The sequence below is a fragment of the Anticarsia gemmatalis genome, chromosome 14 (assembly GCF_050436995.1).
Source record: "Anticarsia gemmatalis isolate Benzon Research Colony breed Stoneville strain chromosome 14, ilAntGemm2 primary, whole genome shotgun sequence".
Lineage (NCBI taxonomy): Eukaryota > Metazoa > Arthropoda > Insecta > Lepidoptera > Erebidae > Anticarsia > Anticarsia gemmatalis.
Window position 1 is genome coordinate 208,415 of NC_134758.1, and position 19,500 is coordinate 227,914.

Sequence of the window (19,500 nt, forward strand, 5' to 3'; positions counted from 1 at the left end):
TTGTCATACATTGCTGTTAAAAGTAAATAAACCACTATTTCGTCAAGCAAGTCAATAGCCTCCGTGGCGCAATCGGCTAGCGCGTTCGGCTGTTAACCGAAAGGTTGGTGGTTCGAGCCCACCCGGGGGCGCATCTTTTTGTAGCTTTGCACTGTCATTCTCATGTTATTATTACAGTTTTCCTGCTATTGATGCATTCCACGGCGCGGTGACTTTGATGTCACGATTTATTTTCGTCCTAGTTATAATGTTTTAATTCAACGGACTAAGATATGTGAATGGGATCAGCTTAGTACAGTCGCCCTAATGAAATTATTATTTAGTTTTATCATAGTTAATCCAAATCGATAAATATTTAATCCATTTGAACATCGTATGTTACTAATGGTCATGTTAAAATCAGTAAAATGATCGGTAAATGATGATAGGCCAACAGCACAAGCCAAATAATTTCGCGCAGCATTTCCTTGCACAATGTCATTTTGACTGTCATTCAAATCCTTCGAGCACACATTGCATTTCCGAACTGAACGCATCGTTGATACAATAATACAGGCGAGCATTCAGCCGTTGATCAACTCGATAATCTGTGCTTACTCAGCACGCAAATGGGAACATATTGTGGAACATTGCACTGCATGTATGGCATAGAACATGTATGAACATTATACAGTCATGTCGGTCCAAAACGCGCCGATTAGGAAGTCAGCGCGTCAGCTTGACAGTTCGGAAATTGCAAGCAGATAGCGGGCGAGCGTTGTGGCGCGACCCGAGCGCCGCCCGCCGGCAACTGTCGGCAACTGTCGGCTGCCTCCGTCAAACTTCGGACGGATTATGAATTTGAATTGAGAATTCGTTGTAAATTGTTACATTTCAAAATCGGTTGTGGGTATTTAAGGAGTTTTGAGGTTATTAATGGTGCGTTGAAACCCCAAGGTACTTAAAACATTGACTATTGACATGTAATAGGTACTTACATTACCTAGTGCATTATCCAGTTATAGCGGTATTTTTGTAAATATACCAGAACTTTAAAGGGTTTCAAAAGTGTTAATAATGCTAATGAGTGAAAAAGGTCTACCGTCATGGAAGACCCATGTGGGTATATATTTATTTACTTTAGTATGACTTTAGTTATTCTATCGCCTGCGCAGATCTAAATAGTTACTGTTGTGTGACCGTAGTTGGACCTATATAAATAATTTTAATGTATTCGGTATACCTTATACTTACATCAAACTATGTAACTTCCGACGTTCTATAAATTCAATCTGAACGTCCACTGGTCCACTATTGCCAACATTCCATTCAAATAGATGGCTTCGACACAGTGAGAAGCCAGGTGGAGAATTTAACTGGGCTTGTAGGACGCAGCGCACAGCCAGTGTCAGTACATGGACATAACAAATTGTTACGATACTTACGATGATCCCGTTTATAATGACACGAGTACATACTGCATTACTTCAAATGTTGTATTAGTAATCTGGTTCTAATTAAGTTGTAATCACTAAATGATAGCAACGCTTCAGACTTGATGTGCCAAAGTGCTCTAAATACGTATAGATTGTTTGATTTGTCCACCCATTGCGGCGTTTTCATAGACTAACTATCATATTTCAGTAAATAATGTATTAATACCAAACGTCGAAACGTTTGTAAATACGTAGCGCACTAAAACCACCATAATATTCGTACAAAACGTAAAAAAACTACACCGCCGTCCGCCATAAAAATAGTAATTTTCAGTTCAAATTTTATAAAAAATCGACTATTAAAATTGCACGATGCATCGGTATCAGTTGTTAGTTGAACGCAAACGTAGCACCCGCATATTAGTTTAGCGCATTACTATTGAACGCTTCCACGCATCCGTCACGCACACGCCACGCACCGCGGCCGCACCGTCCGGTTTGTTAGGAGTGGGTACACAATTGACGGCTACAGCCGGACTGACTAGACTAAGGGTGCATAATATAAGTCGCACTTTTTGGCGAATTTGGGTATCTAACAAACGTATATAGTATATACCTCTTGGTCATGCTAGGTAGCAGAATTAGTTGTAAATGAGAGTGAGTATTAAGGAGAAACATCGGTACCGTTGAAACTTAAATATTTGAGTAATTTAGCTTACTTTAGTTACGACTAAACTTGCTACTAACTATGTAATACTTTCTTTTACAGGCGACGTTATGAGTGAAAACCTGATGCTTACAGTAGGACCTTACGATGGAAGGAAATAGGTAAGTATTTCATTTTTGTAAGCAATAAAAAATAAAAGACATACCTACCACAAATCATATCGGTGATATCTTGCAAAAAGTTCAGGTGAGTAGTACTCGTAATCAGCAGTCCTGTATGACAATATGTATGGATGTCAATGAAGCAAAGGAAGTTTGTAAGGTTCATACTAATTGGCGATCTGTGTCCCTTCTCCTTTCCCTTCCTCTGTCTTCCCCTATGGAGAGAAGGCGTGATTTTATGTATGTGTGAAAAGGATACAATGTTCAGCGCAGTTAAGTTTTAACACGTAAAATAGCATTAAAACTGGCGTCACCATAACCACGTCCTAACTGAGTCATCATTCATTCAACTGCATTATTCACCCGTCATATGGTGAGCTCTGTTTACATCACATTTACCAATGATAGCAATGAACAAAGTAATAAAGCAAAACAACTATTTGTTCTATGTACCGAATGAATTTTAAAAATGGCGACGAATTATGAAAATATTCGTTAGTTGTTGATTTGATTTGAATGTTTGTTTTCATGATTGCGTTTATTTTGCTAGTCAAAAAATTGATTGCATTGTTTTTGAATGGTGCATAGGAATTATTCATTTATTGAGTATAGAGTTATTGGATAATTTTATAATTCCTTCATCAATTTATTTTAGATCTGTAGTTCAGTTCTGTATTTATTTAGAAGATAATTCAAATCAAATAATCACCAATGTTTATAATGAATTGGGTTTTGGACAATTTATAAATTTATTATATGTCGTTTATAATCAAAAACTCGCCTTTCAAAACCAAAGCTCTCTTAATTTTCTAGAAACGCTCATAACCTAGACAGGTTACGCTTCAGTCTATTGATGTTTCCTAGCTTGCTTCCCACACTCAAATATCAACAACACTGTACTGGAAGTTCATTAAACAAGAGGAATGCAGATTTTAAATGTCTTACGGAAATCACATGAAAGGCTGATCTTGTGAGTTTAGGTGGCGATCCAAGTAGGTAAGTCTATCGAAAACGAGGCTAGGAGAAAGAAGGCCGCGGGAGATTTCCACTTCATAGAAATGATAAATAGTTGATTATGTAAACACCATTACAGTGGGTGGAGTCTGGCGTCTTCGAGCAATAAATATAATTGTGCAATAACCAGATCTGTAGATAGAGCATCATAATTTTCCTATGGTTTGTTTGAACAGATGTGGAGGGCATGCATCATGGGGTAAACTGGCTCGCTGACAGCTATACCGTGCGTAGTGTACGGACCAGTCTGGTTTCTGTGCACGTCACCATACATTAGTACAATTTACTAAATAATGGTAAATTAAAAAGCCCCATTCGTGTATAATAATTCTCTCAGTTTGTTTTCATTGCGCACGAGTGGTGTGTCGAACTGCTTTCCAACTGCGTTGTTGACGTGTTAATGTGTTCTTTTGATCGGTATTTTTATTTGCTCTTTATTTATGGGTGTCAAGGTTAATGTTTTGTGTAACACTGTGTCTGTGTATGTGTATGTGTGTGCTACAGGCACGGCTTGAGGTAAACAGTTTAGGAACAATCAACGATTGGTGTTTCTCAATCGAGCGCGTCTGTACTGCGCTATGGTAGCTGTTGCGACATTAACCAAATGTATTGTGTGTTGACTACATTTCAGCCTAGATATATGGTACTTACACATATTATGGGATTTCTCAAGATTTGAGTTAATAGTTGAAGATCTTTTAAATTAACTTTCATACTGAAGCTGAGTTTTTAAACAGATTATAGGTAATATCGAAATATTTAGGTACGTTTATTCTCAAATTCGTTTAGGATTATATAGACTACGTATATGAAATTGAAATGCAGCCGCGGTTAGATATCTTAGCGAATACTATCAGAACATTGATATTGGAGTGTTGACTGTTCTGCCAACGTGCTATCAACCGTGACCGTCGTTGATTTAATATAAATAAGTTTTTTCTTATTACATGAGTTCTGAGTACTTAAACGTGAAGCCAACAAACCGTCATCTAACTCAGTAAATAAGCGTGAAATTATATCAAAACGCAATAAAGTAGCCTTGTAACAACAACATATCTAAAAGGAAACACAAACAAAAAACTCGAGCGGAAACGACTTTAAAAATATACCCAATAAAAAGTACATAGACGTTATCGTACAAATATTGTAGGATTGTATCAATCACTGTCCGCGATAACGATGATTATTTGTACAAGATAATGTCTTGAATAACTGGATTATAGGCATTTTGATGAGCTCGGTGTTTGCCAACACGTGTACCAGGAGGGTTAAGTCCACAATGTCCTGTGTGCTTTGGATTACGGTGATCACTCATGATTGAATGTGTAACGGTTCTGTATTATTATTATGTTTGTTTTATTTACGGCTGCCATGTAAGTGTTAACTTATTAGTTGGTATAGTGATGAGTTTTAAGTTGCTTGTAAACTTGTTGCTTTGGGAAAGTAAATATAGAAATTAAAGAACGAATAGCCTGCCGTGTTATAAAAAAACAAATTGTCGCTTTGTACGTTGCATATTCTTATACGTAGTTTACAGAAATCAATTTAAATTTTGTATAGAATAGTAAATGCCACAGGCAATATCATTTTATCTTATACTTAAAGAGAAAGTTCGTTGATATCTAAAAGACACTGGCCCAGCTCATGCCACAAAAATAAAACTACTCGCAAATAGCAACGAAGATCCCATTACAAAAGTTTCATTAAAATAAACTCAAGTCAGTGTTCAGCGAAAGCACAGAATAAATAATAGTACTACCGTAGCGAAAGCTTAAATTGCAAACTAATTATACAAACAAACAAAGCGAATAATGAAGTGAGATGTTCTCCGTCGCTTCGCTCGTCGCTTCGACAATGAGCCGGCGACATGACGAGGGGCCCACATTGTCCGGAAATAAGAAAACCAATTAAAGGCCGCGTACTAAACGTCACCTAACCGTTGAATATGGATGTCGGCGCGGGGCCCACGCACTCGGCTCACTCGGCCCACTCGGCCCACTCGGCCCGATGCGATCTGCCCGCAATTATACCACAAAAGAATCAATTACAGCGTGCGCCGGCAAAGCGGAAAGAAAACAATATTGCACTCACAACGCTTAGACTCTTCAGCGTTTCTGTGCCTTACCTTGCGATACGACAGCCCTATGAACCTTTAGAACTGAAATCTTTTAACGAATTAGTAACTTGTGTGCCTTAATTAGCCTTCACAACTTTGAATGACTTTAACTACAAGTCAATTCGAACAAAGTCTATGAAAGGAAACGTTTGCAAAATGAATTTTCATGACCTATGTCTGCGAGCACCTGATGATGCTGCAATCATGACGATGAAAAGTACTTACTTGATATTTTTGAATGAACACGTCAGTGTCAGTTTTACGTGGTTTTTACGTTGAATCGTTTCCACGCAAATGGTTTTACAACGTTTGCGTATTTGACATTCACCGTCACTACGCCTCTCAAGTTTTGTACGACGCGGTGAAATCACACTCTGTCGCTCAAATTTTATGCTAACTCATGCATTTTATAACGACATGTTCGCGAAAATCGTTCACACATCGGCGCCTCCGCCGGGTCTAAATTTTTATGATAACCGCGGTTCGTCTCGCGAGTTCGGCCCTCATGGCTTTGAGGCGCAGATCAAAGCATACGCGCTTCTATTAGCCCTGATTACAGCGGCGTACTCGACGGGCCCCCGGGCCCCGGGCCCCGCGCGTCCTCCTCGCGGCGCATTGTCTCACGCGACCGCCGCCGACGGGTTAAGTTAAGATGCGTTGTAGTGTCATTGCAAGTTTAATTAGCTTTGATAGCGAGCGTTTGACGTGTCTAGTAGCAGATAAGTAGCCGCGCCATACAACAACCTCTACCTTCTAGTTATCTAGAGCTTGTGACGCGCCGGTGTGTTGTGCATGGATATTGTTCATTACTTATTAGTTGCGAAATATAAAGGTCTTTGTTTGACAGGTGCTTAGCTAACACACAGACATGTACCTACCTTTTTTAACTCTACTTCGTAACCTGTACCTAAGTGATTCATTTACTAATGTCAGGCATTCAGCATTCAGCATGTTTTTATGTCCCATGATAAAGTCAGCATATTAATACCTTGGAGTTTCAAATTTTAATATACTTATTCTATTCTTAGCATAGTAAATATTTTGCAAATCAGTATCGGTGACAAATATTTGCAAGTTTCCGGCTTGTTCGCAGTAGTACTGGAGGCTACTGTATCTGAAACCGATTTATTTATCAGTATCTTATCAACATGTGCTATTTACTAAATATTTAGATTAATGCTTATTTTGACAAATAACAGCAGTGTTACACTTTTAATCTACAATTTTTATATGCGTTACCAATATTTAAGTATATTTTAAATCAACTTAGACTCGCGATTTCTTTTTCATAAACTTCAGAAAAAGACACTCCATCAGAACGGCTAATTAAATGTATTTTCGTAATAGATACATAACAAATTAATCGTTACATATAAAATTATAAACAATATTATTAACCAAAGTAACCTTTCTAAAACGCGTCGATATTCGTTATCACATCTCGAATATTCTAATAGTTGGAGCCGTAAAGTAGATAATAATATCTATGGAGAATTCCTTGTTAGTTCAACGAACTCATCAATAAATTAATACCTATTCAAGTTTTTATTAAACACTTGAAGATGAGCAGGCTTTGTGATCTGTAATTTCGAGCCACAATTCAAGGCGTCGGTGGTGTAATGGTCAGCATAGTTGCCTTCCAAGCAGTTGATCCGGGTTCGATTCCCGGCCGACGCACTCTTTTTGATATATTTTGTTTTACTATTTTGTATGTTATTATGTAAAATAGTGAATTATTAGTTACAGTTTTGTTTATCGCAAAATGTAGTTCTTATTACAAATCTCAAGTGAGTATTTATTCTATTTGAGTTGACTTTTATAAGCTCTACCACATAAATATGTAGCTGTTAACAATAAATTAAACCTAACTTGGGTAAAATATAATTAATTACCATAGTAGATACAAAAACTCAATAAAATCATTAGTTCTAACTAATTTAATCGATCTAACTCATTACTCAATTTTGTAACTCTACATTAGTTCCACATTTCCTCAATAGATGGCGCTAACTGTATCGAAACGATGTACTTAGTCATAATATCTAGTTCAATAATACCGATTTTCAGAACAAATAAACAAAGGATGTCTTCGATTTCATTTGAAACATCAACAGATTAGTTTCTATAAGCCCCTGTCACTATCTCGTAGTACAGTCGAACACGCTTGCAATTAGGAGCAAATTGTGCACACCGTGTTTGCTTCTAGCGCCGGAAATTGTCTTCTGTCAATATGGGGCTGACTGTACCACCCTCTCAAAAACACCAACCTCTTATACACTCGAAATAAACCTTATTACAATGCTGTAAGGTTTATTTTGTGAATAATAGAACGTAAATAGTATTTTTGTGTGAATTTTCGTCAGTAATTGTATATGATTTTCTTGTAGAGTTATCGGTAGGGAGTCAAATCAAATATTGGTATCTACATTTAATACGCGGCAACTAATAATAGGTTTGATATGTACGGGCAGGTTATATTGTCTATTTTCGGGAGCAGTAAGGGTGCTGTGGTTATTAGTTATAATTAGTATTTTTATCGTGTTTTTTATCTTGTAGAGCGTGAGTCACGCGCACGGTTTGTAAGTCATATTTAATGACGTTGTCTTAGGTTTTTTGATAAGATAGAAACGTGGTATAGTTTTAGTAAGAAGTTTTATGTTTTAAGAATTATCTGGCATAGTCAATGTTAATTTATCAGAAAAAAAAAGTTTTGTATATTATACTAATGTTATTAACAATTTTAGAAGTCATTAGTTTGTAGACTTTCTCTTTAGCCTTAGACAAATAATTCTGAAAGCTATTCCAGTACCCAATGGAATACCATATAACAATCACAAAGCCAGAATGTATGTATACCATGACAAAACCATCAATTCAACCTTTGACAGACTTTACCAGGAAATGCTAACTGAAGCATTTATCAAAAACCGTTCCCGAATCGCTTGAACCATTAAAAACTATTCGTCGTTCCCAATACGGGTATTTTTCTCATATTTCGGTTCCGACAGCCGCCACGGATGGGTAGGCGACCGAACAACAAAACTTGTGAGCTCCATACGAACACACTGTCAAAGCGTTTATTTTCCCGGTCATAATCGAAGGTTAGGTCATCGAGGAACTAATTGGCACTCCAGTTCACTCGTTCGTTGTTCAGTTGAGTCGTTCAGTGAACGGTGCGGATGTTTTTAGTGCTGACTGTACTTGTGATGTACGACGCATCGAGTGTGCGATAATGCAATTAGGAAAAACGGTGAGCATGTGAGTTTTCATGTACGATTTTGACTTAAACAATTTTTGAATATGCGTTCTTGGTTATATAGCGGAGTTTAACGCCAATCTATGTAATATTATCGCAACTTAATAGTGCGGTGCGCAAATATAAGTGTATTATGTATTGTCGAGTGTCAAATATTATAAGTTTCTTTAAAAGTGCCTACATTTTACGTAAAATGCTCCTACAATAAAAATAAATGTTTTCAAGAATGTTCCTTATTTTACCAACTTTGTATACAGATAAGGTCTTTTATATGTATTTCTATATCTATCGATATCTATATTGAATTTTAATCGCCCTGGTTCTCACTCAGAACTCAATTAAAATTATAAGTAATTGGCATTTTTCGTGTAATCCTATAGGAGATTCCTTTCCAAACTACTATTTACTTTCATTATCCATAATGAACGTCTCGAAACACGAAACCAGCATCATCCAACTTTGATGACCAGGAAAACATAATCCTTAACAGCTATCCTGACAAGGTTCATTTGCGGGCGTCTCAAGACGATTGCGATGGTAAACAGAGATAGGACAAACGCGGTGAAAGCAGGTCACGCCCGCGGCGGCCGCGGCCACCACCGCCGTATTCTGCCACCCTGGTACTTCTAGTTTAGATGCCAGATACCACTGGCCACTGTTATGTGGATTGTTATGTCCTTGGGGCTTTTTGAAAGGGTTTTTGGGTATATTGGACGATTTTCGTATGGTTGTTGATAGAATCTGAATGTGCAGTTCAAATGGTTGTGATTTTTTTTGTATGTGATTGTAAGGACGATTGACGAATAAATGTCAACTTAGGTTTTACTTTTGTAAAAGAACTATTTTTGTAAATATTTTTTTGTCTCGAGGCGTGTATAAATATTTATACGTACATTCAATCACGTGAAACTATCTTGTAATTTTCAAATGAATAGCAAGTAACTAAGAAAAATTCTGTATTTTCTTTCTGTTTAACCATTCCTTTTCTAAATCAGCGAAAACTATAAAGTTACATGAAAATATCTTCTTTAAAAACATAAGTAAAATTACGATCCTTAGAAAGAGTGTTCAGAATAAGCCGCGAAGACGTTATAAGCAGAGAGAGTCGTTGCTAATCTCTAGACGTAAACACGCGTCAGTCGCCGCTGTTTGTCCACCACTCCGAGCACGAGCCGAGGCCGACTGTATGTAGGTACCTACACGTACTGCTGAAACAACTTGCTACCTTGTACGATGTATGTACTGTATAGCATGCTTTTTTGAATTTCATCGCTTTTTACAGAAATCTTAAGTAAGTCTTACTTTCGTTTTGTGAAATTATCGGTGGTGGACAATATTTCATAAGCTTATTTGCAACTGTAGATTTTTTAACAGCAATATCATGAAGTCAGCTACAAAATAATATTGTACTTACAAGTATCCGATATTTAACAGTTGAGAATAATTTGTAAAGAGTTCTGCAGGTACGAACTTTTCATACAATAGTGAGGAGATTCCCGTTCGATTTTTTGTTAATTTGACATAATATTAAAACAGTAAAAAAATTACTCATGTGGTATATAACTCATAGAGCCAACAAATATTCATAATCTATACACAACCTAATGAATGTATTGCTAAATCATGTACCAAAAAACTAATTAATGCAAAGTCCTGCAGGTATACCCCCAGATTGGGTACTTGGGGTACAACATTGGGTACATTTGATAGTGAGTGTACAGGGTACAGTGTAGTGAGACTCCGCGAGACACCGCGCTGACACTCATTAAACAACGCGCACTAACAAAAAAAACGCGACTGCAACACGACACAACAGAGATGTTACATCTACTCTTATGAATAATATTATCACGAGAATATAAATTTAAATGAGTAGTTTGTAAGCTTAGATTTACTTTTATTATTTTGATTAATCTTCTCATTCTTTTACTCATGTGATTTTGAGTTAGGCTTTATATTCATTGAACTTTGACTCATATCAGGTATTTCATCTTCTTACAGTTACATATTTTTTACCTGTCATTGTGACATTTAGATCTATTACTAGGATTGCTGTCAAAGTTTCCTGACGAATAATTACTTATCTGTTAAAAGCTCGCGATTTCTTCTGCATTTCTAACAATCAGATCTCTGATTGAATCTGGTATTTTGTGTTTAAAATGAAATACCATTTATGTTTAAAAACTATTGTTTTAACATAATCTTCTTAGTTTATTACATTATCTTTCAGTATTATCACCTGTTTTTACCCACTTAAGTTCAACGTAACATCTACACCATGTCAGTCTGATCCACCAATTCGCCCTAACTACTTGAAGTCGTCCCCCTGTTCACCCCACTAAAAAGCCATTACCGCGCCTTTGAGCTCGCCGCGCGCCTTTGATTGCGCCGCTTCGACTAGCCACTTATAACTATTGCCTGTACCGACTTGAAAAATGTTCGCAGATACAGAGATACGTATTGATGTTTACTTTGTACTACTCTTTTTTGTTTTAACATGAGTTTCTAACAGACAATTTGTTTTTTTTATTTCTAGATTTATTTTCAGATCTAAAGTAGGCTTAGAGAATTATGACAAGCCTATTTGGTCTGTTAGTTTTAGCATTATATTTTCAAGTTTGTTGTCGTGTTTTGAGTGTTGTTATTTTCTGTGAATGTGAGCTTGTCGAATATCTTTCGTCCTTCAAGTCGGATCGGCACCCCACTGGACATCGGTGGACATGCTCGGAAAGGTTGACCAACACTGGCGTTGTAAAATTGTAAGAAGGGGTTGTATCCAAATTTATATGTGTGTTATAACCCAGGTAACTGGGTTGTGGAAGTCTGATAGGCAGCCGCTCCATGTAAAATACTGATAATAAGCTGCATCCGGTGAGACTGGAAGCCCACTCCAACATAGTTGGAAGAAAGGCTAGGCTCGAAAATTAGGTATTATCTACCTTGGTGTTTCCGAAACTCAAGATTCTAAGCCTTTGAATAACAGCACTTATTTGTAATCCGCGTATCAATTAGCTGCAAAGACAAAACTCAGCGCAGCACTTGTAACGTCAACATTATCTGAAAGAGGCTGGATAGATAAAAGAATGTATTCTTGTCGCACTTGATATTCACGTGTAGTGGCTGCACCGCGATAATTAGGCTGCAAGCTTTGATGTGACGTCACTGCACACGTGACGTCACCGCGCCGAGGAAATTAGCTCTCGTATGAGACCTGCTTGTGTAAGTGAAGCAATGAATTGATGGTTGTGCTTCAGTGCGAGTTGCTTGTGTACTGATGTTTGTGTTTTTACCTTCCAAATTGGCTGTAAATTTAGCTGTAACTCGTATTTCAGTAGTTGCGGTGTGAGCAGACGGCACTAAATATGTTGTAATTTGATTCGAGCGCTTTAGTTTCTACAGAAACTGATATATGTATAGTTTGTTTTACTATTGTTGTCAACCCCGATCCTGTAGCATTAACCCTATATTAGGGACTATCGTAGCGCCTTTGTGTCTAATAAAGGTCGGCTTAGGACTTAAAGACCCAGAGCATCTAGACATACCTTTTGCCAAAAACGGAGCAGAATTGCGCTGTTCGACTGGTTAGAAATAATAGTTCGTAAAAGTTTCCATCTTATGAATATATATTTTACGACAACTACATCATGCAAGAACAAGTACATAATATTCTTTTCATGCTGTAAAGTCAAGCAAAAGAGGTTTAAAACATCAGAGATGCTGCTCCTTCAGATCTCGTATGATCTCGTATCATTCGTGCTCATTGATTCGGAATGCCTCGCATGCCGAGTGACGGGTACATATACCTATACATATTGAGACGTCACTATACATAGTTTTATATGATGTATATGATTATAGGTGTATTCGTATTTTGGGAATAATAGTCCATTGAAATGTTACATGAGATTTACATTTCTTAGAGGACGCAATTTTATTTTTGGAACATGTAGGGGGGGTCAATAGAAGCTTAACTTGAAGTTTGTGGGGTCGCCACCCTTGTCCCCCGGCCGCCATCTTGGAAAAGGGGGTGGAAACACTTTTTTCGCTATATCTCGGAAACTATACGTCTTACAATAAAATTGTGAAAGCATAATTTGTAGCAAATTATTTGGCCTACCAATATGTTTAATAACTTTTGCGCTAAATTAACAAATAAAGAAGTTATAAGCAAAAAAGTGTTTTTTTTTTTACAATTTTTTTCTCTCCGAATCCGATCTACTTCGTAGCGCTGTTACTGAGTTACTAATAAATGAAATTGAAAAAAAATATAGGGAAATAAATTCCTCGAAAAATACTTTACAAGATTGGTCTGAGGTAATTTTTCTGTATATTTACATATCAGCTTAGCCTTTTTTCCAAACTATGTTGGAGTCGGCTTCCTGTCTTACCAGATGCAGCTGAATACCAGTGTTTAACATGGAACGACTGCCTATCTGACCTCCACAACCCAGTTTCCTGCGATATAAAACGATACCCCTGGTTAAGACTGGTTGTCAGACTTTCAAGCTTCTGAGAACTGTTAACGGTTGTCAAAGATCTTCGAAAATGACAGCCGTGACCCACAATTTAACGTGCCTTTCGAAACACGGAGGAACTCGATATGTGTAAAATGGTCACCCATCCACAGAACAACCTCAACAAGCGTGGCTTAACCTCAGATATCCATCCGCGCGGCTGTCGCTAAAAAAAGTTAGAGAGCAATAAAGAAAATATGTTTAAAAAAAATTACACTTTTTTGCTTATAACTTCTTTCATTGTTAATTTACGGCAAAAAGTTATTGAAGATATTTGTAGGCAAAATAATTTGCTACAAATTATACTTTCACAATTTTATTGTAAGACGCATAGTTTCCGAGATATAGCGAAAAAAGTGTTTCCACCCCCTTTTCCAAGATGGCGGCCGGGGGACAAGGGTGGCGACCCCACAAACTTCAAGTTAAGCTTCTATTGACCCCCCCTACATGTTCCAAAAATAAAATTGCGTCCTCTAAGAAATGCAATATTCGACCCTCAAATTGTAACATTTCAATGGACTATAATGTGCTTTGTCCATACTCCATACTTATATTATGGAAGCGAAAGTAACCCTGATTGTTTGAGTGTCTGGTATGTTTTTATAGTACTACTGTTATAACGATATCAATACTATTGATCAACGCAGTTAAACGGTTCACGTTACTACGGATGGTCTCAGATGGTAGAATGTTCAGACATTGTTAAACGGATCGCTTCAGACCGGTTAGTCCATTAACGCCTACTACTGTTTTACACAGTTGGTACAAGTCCAGTTTACAGTTTAGTTAAGCAACTAGGTTTATCCTTAGTGACGATAGGCAATTGAATGCAGCCGCAAGTAATGCCTTAAGCATGAAAAATTTATATGCAAGTGAACCCATTTCTTACCCTACCAAATAAAAAAGTATGTTTCTAAGGGGAGGGATTAAGGGTTAATATTGACTCGCAACTCGTTCTGTGGTACCAGGCTATCATAAGCCGGAGCTAGTGAGCTAGTAGCGCGGTACGTGTCGATCCGACGCGGGCTCATCACGGATTCCCTTTACCGAAGCACGCTGCGCCCCCCGCGCGCCGCACCGCACCCCCCGCACACACCCGCGACCCTCTCAAAAGGAATCTTTGCGATTCGTAACTAAAAAGTACTTGGTAGTTGGGTACTTGTATGTTGTCTGATTCGGGAGGATAAGGCACTGGTTTTGTTCATACTCTATTGATGAGCTTCTGTATTTGTTTCAGTCGATGAAATGTTTGAGTCATGGGATTTTCCTTAATGGGTATAGATTTGTCGGGTCAGTGAAGGCTATTAAATTATGATAGAATGGGCTAAAAAGGAATATGACCTCTGTTCGAAAAGAAACTCGATCCGGGGTAGTACCCGTAGTGCCTACGTGAAAATAGACGAGATTACAATACGATTTACATTCATCAAAATGTTTATTAACTCTGAATATGAACCTGAAGCCCTAAACATATAGGTAGATATATTTAATGAATGTCGAATTTAGTGAGTAAAACATGATGAAAACGACAGTTGTTTTACTCACTAAATTCGAAATTATAAAAATTTCATCTTCCCGGGACTTTCTTCAGGAAAATTGTTATGATAGTAACCTTACTAGTCCTAGGAGGCGAAAAAAGTTTACTTGAGAAGTTATACATGCATAACAAATAGAAGAATAAAAAAAAAAAAAAAAACGCTTCCATTCTCATTCAGAGTAAATAACTGGTAAAAAATGTCATAAACAGTCCACAAAGACGACAAAAGAAAAACAGTTATAAGGATATTGATACCTATTGATTCTTACTTCATCTATAACAGTAACACTGAAGAAAAAATAAAAGCCTCCTTAAACATACATTATGATAATAAAATTGGTACTCAAAAAACCTTCGACCAATTTTCAATAAAATACCAGCGAGTAATAGCGTAACATCTTCAAGATCGATTCTCTATGGTAAGCCTGACGTTCCTTTTGGCTCACATGCACCCCAATGTTATACCCTCGGGATCCGACCTCTCGCTCACACTCGTACAAACATATACACCCCTCTCTATCGCTGCAAACGTCATTGCGTGGCGCATTGTCTGCGAATAAAACGCAAATTAAATTTTAACTCTAACGCAATGCATCTAGAGCTCGAATTGGATTGCACGAGTTTAGCAAAAAGGAAATTGGCATTTACATCGACAGTGGAAAAGCCAGTTTTCCGCGGCAAATTTCGAAATGGAATTCGAATGTATACACCGGCCAAGTTAGGTTTGCCGTCGGTGGTGTAGCTTTTGTTGGCGGGTAGTTCTGTGTTTTAGTTTTGACAGGTGCAATTTAATTTGGTCGCTTTGTGCGTTGGCAACACGCCGGCCGGCCGCATTCGTTGACATGTACCGGCACGCGAACGTTTTTGTTCCTTTTTCAGTGTTTTAAAATTTGATTTTGTTTAGAAATGTGACGTACGCGTAGTGTATACTTATATAGTGACAGTGCTATAGATGTAACTTAGTACATATCGGTTGTGTGAAGTCGGTGGCCTCTGCTTTGTATACGAAATTAAATTAAGCTTTCAATACGTAAATAATAATAAGATAAGTGTTCTATAAGTTTTAGCAAAGTAAGATTGTAACTTAAGTGTGGGGTTTCTTCAGAGTTAAAACTAGGTGAGTTTTAATTACTTATAAACTTCTTTAAATTAAACTATTGTTATAAAACGTATTCTAAGGTCTAACAAGTGTGTGTGTGGTGCGAAAGAGTGCAGGTTGTGCAGTGGTTGCGTGGGTCGTTGACCCCGGTTGCCATGACGACGGCGGCCACCATGTGCGCAGGCTACGCCGCTACGAGGCTACGGTTGATTGCTACGATTGCCTACGGGACACTTGCTCATTGCTTTGCGCATATACATATTTTATTAATATAAAGTTTATATGCTACAAAGTTTATATGAGAGAGTGCATAGCATTTTGTAGTTTATACATTCCCGTAAATTGTGAAACTATGCTCTGCTTTTATACAATTTAAGAGAAATAGTAAATTTACCTATTTTCTTAGTCTTATTTTGCCTTTTATTGAATATCTACGTGAAGATTTAATGGTGCCACATCTTAAAGATTCTTTCAACATTGTCTACAAGTTGCAAATTCACTTATCTTTCTTATAAGACGATATTGTAGTTTACCAATAACTCATTAAAACTTAAACCCAGTTAATGTAGTAACTCAAACAGTGTGTGATCTGTTATAATAATGTGTATCGAAGCAATTAAACAATGTAAACATCTGAGCGATCTTCTTGTGTACCACGCACGTACCAGTGTGTAGAGAGCTTAAGACTTTGTACATAGACACTCGGGGTTATAGCCAAAATTCTGCCTACTTTAGTCTAAAATAAGTTTTGAGATTACCTTATATTGATAACTAGGTGACCTACGCGCGTGAAAGAAATTTACGCATTTTTGCCGTTTCGAGGTTGTTTTTTGAAAAAGGTTTAATCATGTTTCTTTGCCTATCTCCGTGTAACGTTATATCAAAATCAGTTCAGTCGTTTAAATATTTTTACCTTGAAAGCATGGAGATATTTGAAGACTCGGATACATGTGCTACTTTTTTTATCAATTATCACCTAACACGGCTAATGTTTGACTAAATAAGAAACTGTAAAATTGTATGAACCTGGATTGTCTAGCCTTCATATATGAGCAAAACCGCTCAGATTTTAAGAAGTCTGAAGTTTTTAGAAACTGTTATATTTATCTTAATTTGTAATTATAACAGTCGGTAATCGCGTGCAAATTCTTGCATTTGTGTGAACGTGCCCTAGGGGGTGTAAAGTTAGAGCACCTCCATGTGCGGTGGCAAACGTTTTGGAAGCCGTAAAACAATAATCCGTGTATAATTCGATGGTTGATAACTGTCTTAGGAACGTGCTCCACTGAATAGAGAAGCGAATTGTATTGCTGTAAAATATTTTAAAACAAACATACGGGATTTTGTGTCTTTTTGCTACACTGTAAGAATAGTATTATATAGTAGTAAGTATTTAAACCGAGTTCAAGAAAAGGAGGGTCACAATTTCACGATTTTTTAATTATCATGAAGGCAACAGTTTAAATAACATATAACTTCTGAAGGTTTTAAATTAACATTGTAATATATTGAATACGGGTCACTTAAAACATGCCGTGCTGTCACACACCGTCACTTAAGATGTCCAGGCTTCTATCGAGTGGCGAGCGTAAGGCATTTAAAATTACAGCAAATAAATTGTTCGTAGTCGCGCTATTATGAATCGCACTTTTGAATACCACTACCAAAGAAATTCTAGCCAAAACGTGGCGGTGACAAAAACAGGTAGTAGTTTTAAACACTCGGCTTAAAATTGATTCCCAAAACTAGATCGACGTTAAAGCTACTATCAATTACCGAATAATGATTATGACAGTGTGAGGTGTCCTATTACAAGTTAGATCGTATCACAGATGAGTTTCTTTTGATGAATGAACCGAAGCAAGTTAGATTAGTTTCACCTTCACTCATGCTTATAGGAAAAGTTGGGTCTATCCCACTAGTCCCGTTGAGTTGTCCCGTGACGGGACAACTGGCACTATTTTGTCCCAGTTGTCCCGTGGCGGGACAAGTGACACTGTTTTGGTGCCAGTTGTCCCGTTGCAGAAAAATCACGGGACTAATGGGACAGACGGAAGGGTCAAAACAACTGGTTCCATTGAGTTGCTCTGTGACAACAGGTACTTGGTACTTTGGTAAGATAGCAGATGATGAATTGTACGCTACTCTATGTAAACTTTAAATTCACAAGAAGTTTTTTTTACCATTTAGGCTTTTCACTTTATAATTAAATTGACAAGAGTGACTATATCTATGACCGTCCATTTCAGAAATTTAAAATGCTTATCCGAAATTCCCTACTTGAAAAAACATAATGTAAGGAAACTATAAAAATGTCTTGTTAACAGGCCCAACAATGTCATTTCAACTTATCTACTAGAAATTGAGTAAAAATGTACTACAACACATTTAAGAAACAAAAAAATTCATATTATTTGTTTGTCCTTTCCATCTCGGGACTATGGAGTTCCAGACTTTTGGAAGGCAGTCCCCACGTACGAAGCCAACTCGCAGAGACCCTTTTAGACAGTTTTAGTATAACAAAGATGTAATGGGACACAATCCGGTAACAATCCCGGTGTACACTTTGAGTATTATTACTAAGATATAGGTTTAAATACTTTTGATTTTACAATTTATCTACACAAGTATAGTGCATATTCCATTTGAGATATCTACCCTTGTTAAAATGTAAGAGTTTGTATTACGTCTGCTATCTTACCAAAGTACCAAGTACCTGTTGTCACAGAGCAACTCAATGGAACCAGTTGCTTTGACCCTTCCGTCTGTCCCATTAGTCCCGTGATTTTTCTGCAACGGGACAACTGGCACCAAAACAGTGTCACTTGTCCCGCCACGGGACAACTGGGACAAAATAGTGCCAGTTGTCCCGTCACGGGACAACTCAACGGGACTAGTGGGATAGACCCGAAAAGTTATATGTCTTTGCAAAAGTGCGTTGAGAACTTGTGAGGCAGGAAAACTGCAAGTTTTGGAAGAGAAATAACTTTGTTTATGTCGTAGGATGTTTTTTCTTTTACAAATATTTGTGGTTTGTACCTGTAGTAGACCTTATTTCTTGTATTTTGAAAGGAATGATGCTATAGCATCACTACAGGTACTTTCCTTTCCTTTCCATCTAAAAGTAGGTGACATTATAATGTCACTGTCTCCGTGCTTCGGAGGGCACGTAAAATGTCGGTGTTGTCAATTAAGATAACATCCGTTAAGCCATTTCACAGGCCTTTCAGGCTTGAACAACTTTGACGCTAGGTTGACCACTAACCAAACAATAGATAGATAGATTAGCGATATCGATAGACTATGTGTTATTCGAAATATAGGAAGCTAGGAAGCTCTTCCTTAATGTACGAGTATATGTAACAGAACCTATATATTATGTAATAAATCCATCATGGCGTTTATCCTAACGAACGTATATTTTTTCCGCAAAGTGCGTACTTGTTTCAAATATTGTGTCGCGGGAGTCATAAATCGTAAACGTGATTAACGTCGAGTGCGAGTAAACCCGCGGGGCAATATATGTATACTTGCAGTCTTGTGGGATTAATATCATGTTATGTTAGATTATGTAAAGTGAGGCTGTTATTTTGCTGCTAAAATTTGGAAATAACAACTTATTGGTGATGGGGACGCCTTAGATCCTTACACCGTCTCATAGAAAAGCCTGAAACACTGGTTGGTTAAAGAACGGAAAAGTGACGACAAGCTAACGACAGCT

General features: G+C 37.4%; 2 non-coding genes across 2 annotated transcripts; both read left to right on the forward strand.

Annotated features, from left to right (window-relative positions):
- Positions 1–57: 57 nt before the first annotated feature.
- TRNAN-GUU (transfer RNA asparagine (anticodon GUU)) lies at positions 58–131 on the forward strand. Its single transcript has one exon. It is a non-coding gene; the product is annotated as a tRNA-Asn (tRNA).
- Positions 132–6,978: 6,847 nt separating this feature from the next.
- Positions 6,979–7,050, forward strand: TRNAG-UCC (transfer RNA glycine (anticodon UCC)). Its single transcript has one exon. It is a non-coding gene; the product is annotated as a tRNA-Gly (tRNA).
- Positions 7,051–19,500: the final 12,450 nt, after the last annotated feature.